Source organism: Triticum urartu, chromosome 7, assembly GCF_003073215.2.
Source record: "Triticum urartu cultivar G1812 chromosome 7, Tu2.1, whole genome shotgun sequence".
NCBI classification, from domain to species: Eukaryota; Viridiplantae; Streptophyta; class Magnoliopsida; order Poales; family Poaceae; genus Triticum; species Triticum urartu.
Genome location: NC_053028.1, coordinates 40,052,324 through 40,060,313, shown reverse-complemented (window position 1 = coordinate 40,060,313; position 7,990 = coordinate 40,052,324). Strand labels below are relative to the sequence as shown.

Sequence of the window (7,990 nt, the reverse complement as noted above, 5' to 3'; positions counted from 1 at the left end):
ACAACCACTTATATTTGGACGTACATAGAAATTAGATATTTCCCAATTGTTTGCATAACAGAAAACATACTGTTGCAAGTGAATGAAAGACTAACCTATTGATGAGCACAACAGTACATACCATCCCATCATGATGTTGCCATCTCTCACACTTGATGATTACATCTTGTTATTTCTAACATGTACACCATCGGGCGATTGCTTTATTAGAAATATATTTACACAATATGATCAGAGCAACATCAAGGAGCCGGATGCTGGTGCACAGATTCTCCTCAAATTCCACATGCAACCATTGTAGAGAAGAATGACATATTTTTCTTAGGTGATTTTTTATCAAGCTCCTACAGAAAAATTCAAAGAAATCATGAGGAGCATGGAGCCAAGCAAAACTAATTGAACATATAAAGGATGGGCTAGTGCGCCCAACTAGCGGCACCAGCCACGTCTCCTTTTTTGCATCTATGAATGTCCCGAGCGCTCTCTTTTCCCTTTCTTCTCCCTCGTGCTTTCCTTTCTTCGCTGCCGCCACTCCATCCTAGCCGCCTCCTCTCCTCGCGCCGCCGTCGCCGCCGCTTCCACCCTCCCTCTGGGCCGCCTCGTCTCCTCCGCCTCCGCCTCCACCACCTCCTCCTCCCCTTCCTCTCCCCCTCCCGTGCCTCCGCACCTGACTAGAACGGCCAGACCACGTGACGTGGACGAGGAGACGACAGCTCGGGAGGCAGGCTCCTTCCATGGCGGCACCCCAACCTGCCGGATTTCCCTCCTCGTCAGCCCAGCGGAGAGGAGCGGTGGATCCGCCTCCTCTTGGACCTAGCGCCCGATCCGAGGTGTGCGGGCGCGGACGAGCTTCCCCCGCCGGCCCGCGGCAGCGGCGACCTACAAGCAAAGGGCAAGGGCGAGGCGACGGCAGAGAGAGAGAAGATGAGAGGGAGAAGAATGAAGGAGAGGAGGGAGAAAGAGAGAGAGGAAAGAGGAGAAGGAGGCGCGGCGTCGGATGGGAGAGGGTCACCGCCGGTCGAGGCCTGCGCGTGGCGGTTCGATGTGATCCTCGCCCCTTCTCTTCCTCGTCCCGCCGGCCTCATTCTCTGTTACTCTCCCGTTGGCCGTGGCGCCAGGTCGCGGCGGAGGATCTGGAGCTGAGCCCAAGCAGTTGAGGTTGAGGAAGACGGAGGTGAGGGAAGCAGCAACAAGACTGCTGGCTGGTGACGGGTCAGCGGCCACGAGAGGAGGGGGAAGGGGGACGACGTCATGCTTTCTCGCCACCTGCACGTCCTCTTCCCACAGTCCGCTGCTCCTTGTCTGCGCCGTTTCAACTCCAGCTGCAACAGTGCGTCTCCATGATCCTTCCCCTCCTCCGGCTTCTCTCCTTCCATAGCTACTTATGCTGCAATAGTTTCAGTGCAAGTATAGTCAGGTATTTAACTGCTTGTTTTTTTTACAGTTTTAGCTAATTGGCTGGGTATCTACTTTCTCTTTTGTGTCTGCACATATAATCGATTTGCTGGCCCATACTTGCATGTTCTCTAATTATCTTGCAGTGCTAACAAGTAATTAGGACATATTCTTGGTCCATACTTGCATTAGAACATGCCACGTAGAAGAAGGTGGCATAACTTGGGATAAGAATGGCCACATGAACATTCTGTCATGATATTGTGATTAGTGATCAATACTTGCAGCAGTACTTGCATGTTTGCAAAAGATGTCTGTAAATTATTGATCTTCGTCGTGTCTCCTACTTACTATTAGTTCAACTGACCCAATCTTTCTGGTCTTATCGCTATGATTAATTGCTCTATTTCTTGGTTTTTGTATTGTAGGACAGGGAGGCAGAAGAGAGGACATGCTGAAGAATGAAGGTGGACAAACGTAAGTAGTACTTGGCACAATTCAGATTTTCTTTGTTATTGCATTACAGGATTGTAGGGTGTTCGGATTTTAAATGCTGGCATTGATCGAGGTGTTTGGGTTTTAGTTCTGATTAGATGTGTATCAGGTTTTAGTTCTGATGAGATACAGAAATTGTTGAGACAGGGCATGAATAGTATATATTTTAGCCGTGCTTTTATTCCCTTTTGCTCTTTCCAAAGGGACTACTCTACTTTTCTGTTAACCATTAGTAACATATTTTTCAGAGCCGGATCCATTTATTAAATGAGGAGAGGTGTATGAGACAAATAAAAATGTATCGAACTATGGTTCATGACTTTATGCGAAGGATTCTAAGTGAGCAAGTCATTTTACTGGGGCTAATGAACACATACCACAATTTGCAGAGTACTTTGCTTTTCTGGTTGTTTTGCTAAGAGACTGTTAATGATAAATCAGATGTTTTCCTTTCTTTAGTATGCTTAGCAATAATATTTTACGTTGGCTATTAAATTGGACTTCTTTCTGGTTACAAGATTCCTCTTATAATTACAGATCTTCGTTTATTTACAATATTCTAAGGCTACTAAGGTTACACATTTGTTCTACAGTTCGCAGTGAGAACAAGCTATTTCTGATGGCTCTGTCCTATTATCTGTTCACGTGTTTGCTTTCAAATATTTTGAGTGCTCATATCAACAAAACTATTGATTATTGGTTATTGTGTCTGTCAGCAGGTGCACATGAACAGCAAGGCATGTTTGGCGTCGTACTTGACCGTGCTGCAGAACAACATCTTGTGGTTCTACCCAAGGGTTGACGCCGAGCACCGGGGCGTACTGCAGGAGTAGCGCCCTGCGTCCTTTGTCAACGTCCATAGCATCAAGGACCTCCTCACGCCCCTGTGCAGATGGCGCTCGCTCGTGATCACAGGAAACTGAACGACGCATATGTGCCCGTTGTCTGTCAGCGCCGACAAGGTTGGTTCTATGTTAAGGCCCTGCGTCCTCACGTAAGAGGGCATGATTCATAAGGTAGGTACTGATTGCATCTTCATCTCTATTTTTCATTTGGTCTCGATTCTTTCACTTGGTGCTACACAAGGTCAGGTCAGCTTGGAACATCTGCCTCCCAAATTCAGATCAAGGAGGTCATAATCTCCTTCTAGATATCTTAGGGTTTAGATTTAAACGAATAGATGTAGCCATATCAATGTGCAAAGTAGAGGAAGTCGTAGTGAACATTCATAAGCTTGCTCTTGTGCTAGATAAGAAAGATTCAGAAAACTATTATGCAACGGTCACCAGAGCTTTACGACTCTTTGTATGCACTGCAAGAATTATTCTGCAAGGGTAGCCGGCTGCACATTTGTTGTTTTCCCAGTCATTTAAGAATATTAGTTAAAGTGGATGGTGATACGATGTTTATACCATTTGAGGTATCTATTCTTTTACAAAGCATGTGAAAATACTTAAGGTTCTTTTTAAAGAAGAGAGATATGGAGGGAGGGAGGAAAACTCAATTTGTGCAACTAAAACTGACGATTCTAATCCAAACTGGAAGTGACTTGGACCTTAGTTATTTCAGATTTCAGAATTGCATTTGTGCAGTAATTCTCTAGAAGTCGTGTAATACAGACATATTAATAAGATTTTTCTTGAATATGCAGCAAACAAATACTTCAGGCACGATGGATATTGATGTAGACTACATCAAAGTGCTGCAGGACCAAATTGAGGTATGCTCCACACAGACACAACGTCTTAAAAAATTATCATTTTCCACTGCCTAATAACATGTTCTGTTATTTTTTGACAAGTACAAACTGGCTAAGTAATAATACAGATAAAAAGCCATACATTCTCATTTTTCTTCTCTGTATTTTTTCTTGTTCATACCTGCAGAAAAATTGTGGTGGTGATGATTGATCTGTATTTTTTTGAAGGGGGTCATTGGACCCCACTGTAGCATAGGTGATAATTCCTCACCCTATATTTGCGTGTAGTAGCCTCAAACATCAACTTTCTTATGATTTTTCTCTAGCATGTTGCTCGCTGGTTTTGACTATTGATTTTGGTAGATGGTGCCCAGTTTAGGACATGATCCAACTCTCAGTTACATACATGGACCTTCTCTTTCTACATCTCTATGGTAGTAAACTTTCTTACTTTAGAGACGGATCAGAAGGCGTTTCTTTTGCTTTTGGTGTTGAGGATGCACCAAACTATGCACAAAATGAAGGTACTAGACAATAATGCACTTTTAGATGGTACACTGGTGCTGATGAATCAATTTTTTTGTTACTGCTTTATGCTTCTGACAGTGTGCGCTAGCTTATCTATTACTCCCTCCGTTTGTTTTTGTAAGACGTTCAGACAACTTGCTTTGTGTTGTTTTTGAACAGTGTCTGAAAGTCTAAAACGTCTTATAAAAACAAACAGAGGTAGTATATCAGATAATACTATCTCACACATGTAGTGCATATTGGTTATTTTCACTTGATTTGGATAAGTAAAGTGCGGCTATATTTTTCTTAACTGTTCCTATTCTTTGACAATCTTCTGCTTCGGTTTCTGTTTCTTGTTTCAGGTTCTTCATATCGAGTGCCTATTAATTAGTCACATGTCCATAGATACTTTATTATGCCCTTTAATGATCTCATCCCATGCGACTCACATATGAGTTATACATATGCATGGTTGTGAGAATTAGAGGGAAAATTAGTGTTCCCTTGAAGAAAAGTGCAAGCATGATCTACTTTAAATTGGAACACTTATGTTAGAAAACATGGTCAATGGATTGTACAACAAAATTATTTTTTCAGTAAATTGTGACAGATCCAAAATAACCAACCGAAAACAACAAAATTATTGTTTCAGTAATTTGTGATGCCTCATAGACATGTTTTCACTTAGATTAGAACGATCCTATGTAAGATAGGTTGTAAAGTAGCAGTTGTATATACATAGCTACGGTGTGTTTCCTGAACATCACAACTTCATCTTATGATGTGCTCACTGTAATCATATATTTTTTGTGTCATGTAAAGTAGTAGTAGGTTCTTTTGATGCCAATGATTCATTATCTGATCCCATGAGGCACTAATATCATGCTAGCTCTGTATTTTGTTGGTGGTATTCCCACTGTAATTCACTCTCAACATGCCGGTAATTTCGAGTTTTGTTTCTTTTATTCTCACATGTAATTTCTTTGTTCCATCTTTGCTATGAGCCAGTGCCGATGTTCTGTTTTCCTGCGGTTGTCGCCACTGTACTTTGTTCCTTGCATGAACAAAAGAGGATTAATGAAACAACGTTCGCGCTGAAGAAGAAAAAGGATATGTTGCCCTTTATATTATACTTGGGCGATGGATTCCTTCAGATCTACAAATTCCTCGAGCAAAGTTTGCAATGCTTTTGTGAATGTTTCAAATTTTGTTTTTGTCTTTCCTTGTGGATTGTCCATCTGAACTATATGTATCAATGTAAACAACCTTACCTTTCCTTCTCTTTCAATCGGTTTAAGGTACTCATATATAATGGTCACCAATGCCCTACAATATGCACATAATTCACAATTCTAATTGGCTTCTTGCGCCATGGGCGCAACTGGTAAGTTTCATTTTGTGTGTGTAGTACATCCTTTGTTCATTATCTTTTAGTTCATATTCAAGGTTGCTTCTATATCTTCTAGGTTCTTTCATTACTTTGGAACAGAAAAGTAATATGAAACAAATCCATACAATATGTCTTTGGTGAGACCATGAACAACAATCCACCCAGATGTTGGTCCTTCTTGTGCCCAGCTGCAGCCACCGCCTAATCTAACAATGTTCTGTTCTTTGCTCGAGGCGCAATGGTATACATTTGTTGGCATGTCAGTTCCTTAGGTGGATCCTCAGTAGATCGAGCCGCCTCACCCCCTTGCAAGCAAACCTTGACCATGTCTGCTGGCACATGCAGCGATCACTCTACCTGAGTTCCATGACTGCATATCTTAGTCACAATAAGCTAAATGACCAGAGCTATTTATATGATGCATCTCTATCTATGTATCCTGCTTTTTCAAAGCAATGTAAATGGTTTGAATTGATCTTATCATGAACTGATCTCATGCCTTTGTTTTGGCCTATAAATGTAACATGCAATGTAATATATAATGCTATGTATCGACAACATGCTGAAATATCTATTTTTGCTTCAAGATTTTATAGTCTCTAAATATTCTTACTATTCTTGGCTCCCACTCGCCCTTTGCGCCATTGGTGCAACGGGTCATCTAGTCAGAGTAAATCATGAGAGGAGAAGCCTCTCAACCTACTACAGGGAATCGAGTCAACATTAATTTGTGTAAGAATTAAACCGTAATGTAGATCAACAGAACCTGCTGACATCACAAAACAAATGTTTCATCAACAGAAACTCTAGCGAATGCCAATTGGATTATATAAGTAAGATAGAGACATCGAAAAAAAGAAAAGATAATTCTAAGAGTATATATTCTATTTTCTTACTTGACATCACAGAGAATGCAGGTCAAAGAAATTGCGATACATCTTACCCTTCTATAAATTGACTGCAAGGCACAATCCCCAGCAAAATATACAGAATGAATTGCTCCTATGGTCCAAGTATTGCATAAATAGTTATATACAGACTATTCAACAGTGAGCATTAACATGGCATGTACTACCAAAATCCCTTTGCTATGGAGCTTATTCTGCATGTCTATTCGTCTTTCTGTATACTCTCCTCAAAGAAAAAAATGATTTCAAATAAATAAATGAAATAATTGTCTGCAGATAGTTTGCTTGAATGAATCAGGCCCAAGACTCACGTCAATCTTAGTAGAATATACAAGCAGCTAGCAAATACATCATGCGGAGTCGAGGCACGATGCACTGAGACTGAACAACAGATCTGCGTGAAAACCTCAAAATACCGGATGAGGGTGGCGCCGCCGCCGCCGACGAGTGCGACCCGTGGGGACTCAGCTTAGGACGGCGAGGTGGTGTACGATGAGCGATGGCGCGCGGTGGCAGGCGCTAGGCACGGACGCGTCACCGGCGGGTATGTCGGCCACTTGCTGCAAGGGTCAAACGAAGTCGATCTGGGACAGGAGAGATGGGAGAGTCCAAGTAAGAGCAATTGGGTAAGAGAGAGGGCGGAGGTGGGGAGGTGGGGAGAACAAATGAAACACCTACCACCGATAGCATAGAAGATGAACTGAAGGACATCCCATCTGTTGTAAAAAAACCGACATTCACTCTACCTGAAACAAACAATATGTGCCTATTAGAGGTGTCATACTCTCCCTTTAGCTGCCCATTATCCCTCTTAGTATAATCATCATCAATCTTGTTTTTCTTTGCCTAAAACCGTAGAGAAAAATAATACCTATAAGAGTTGTTCACCACATATATGTTATTTTCCTTGACAATTGCATGTATTACTTGTACCTACAGAGAGGAGATAACCACATGTCAAGAATACAGATGAAAAAAAGGGCAGCCCGGTGCATGTAGCTCCCGCTTGCGCAAGGTCTGGAGAAGGGTCTGACCACTTTGGGTGTATTGTACGCAGCCTTTCCCTACATTTCTGTAAGAGACTGTTTCCAGGACTTGATGCAAATCTAAAAAGTATATTATGAGTAACAGATAGAAAATAAGACCCATATCGTTCCAATCTATTACGCCTTTGTAAAATTGTAGTGCATTACGTAGGAGCACAACTTGGAGTACCTAGCATAATAATTCCAATGATTCTATGACTATAAAATGCCTATCAGTGAGAATGCAACCTGAAAGCTAAATCTTTTAAGGTAATCCTTCCTGGTCTTCACAAAACAAGATGATCTAGATCGCCCACACGTAAAGAAGAACCGATGCCTGATTGGTACTTCAGATTAACATCAAGTTGTTCCATTGAGGTGCAACTATATTGGTTGCGAAGACACCCATTCATGGTGCAAGAGAATATCAAATCATAGTAATGATCATGCAAAGAGGCATTACCAATGAGGCTAGTAAAATTCAGAATGATCCAACATAAATGTAATTGCCATCACATGCTTAGGAAAATTTTAAATCATGATATATACATCTGTCTACTCCAAAAAA

The 7,990-nt window shown here is 41.6% G+C and overlaps 1 long non-coding RNA gene across 5 annotated transcripts; it reads left to right on the top strand.

Annotated features, from left to right (window-relative positions):
- Positions 1-444: 444 nt before the first annotated feature.
- LOC125524250 lies at positions 445-6,075 on the top strand. 5 transcript variants are annotated; one of them, XR_007290639.1, is made up of 7 exons: positions 445-1,330; positions 1,824-1,872; positions 2,607-2,906; positions 3,542-3,610; positions 3,777-4,113; positions 5,108-5,483; positions 5,566-6,075. It is a non-coding gene; the product is annotated as an uncharacterized LOC125524250 (long non-coding RNA). The 5 variants fall into 5 exon arrangements; XR_007290641.1 differs by having other exon boundaries at positions 461-1,330; positions 5,170-5,483; XR_007290640.1 differs by lacking the exon at positions 3,777-4,113 and having other exon boundaries at positions 487-1,330.
- The last annotated feature ends 1,915 nt before the right edge of the window (positions 6,076-7,990 follow it).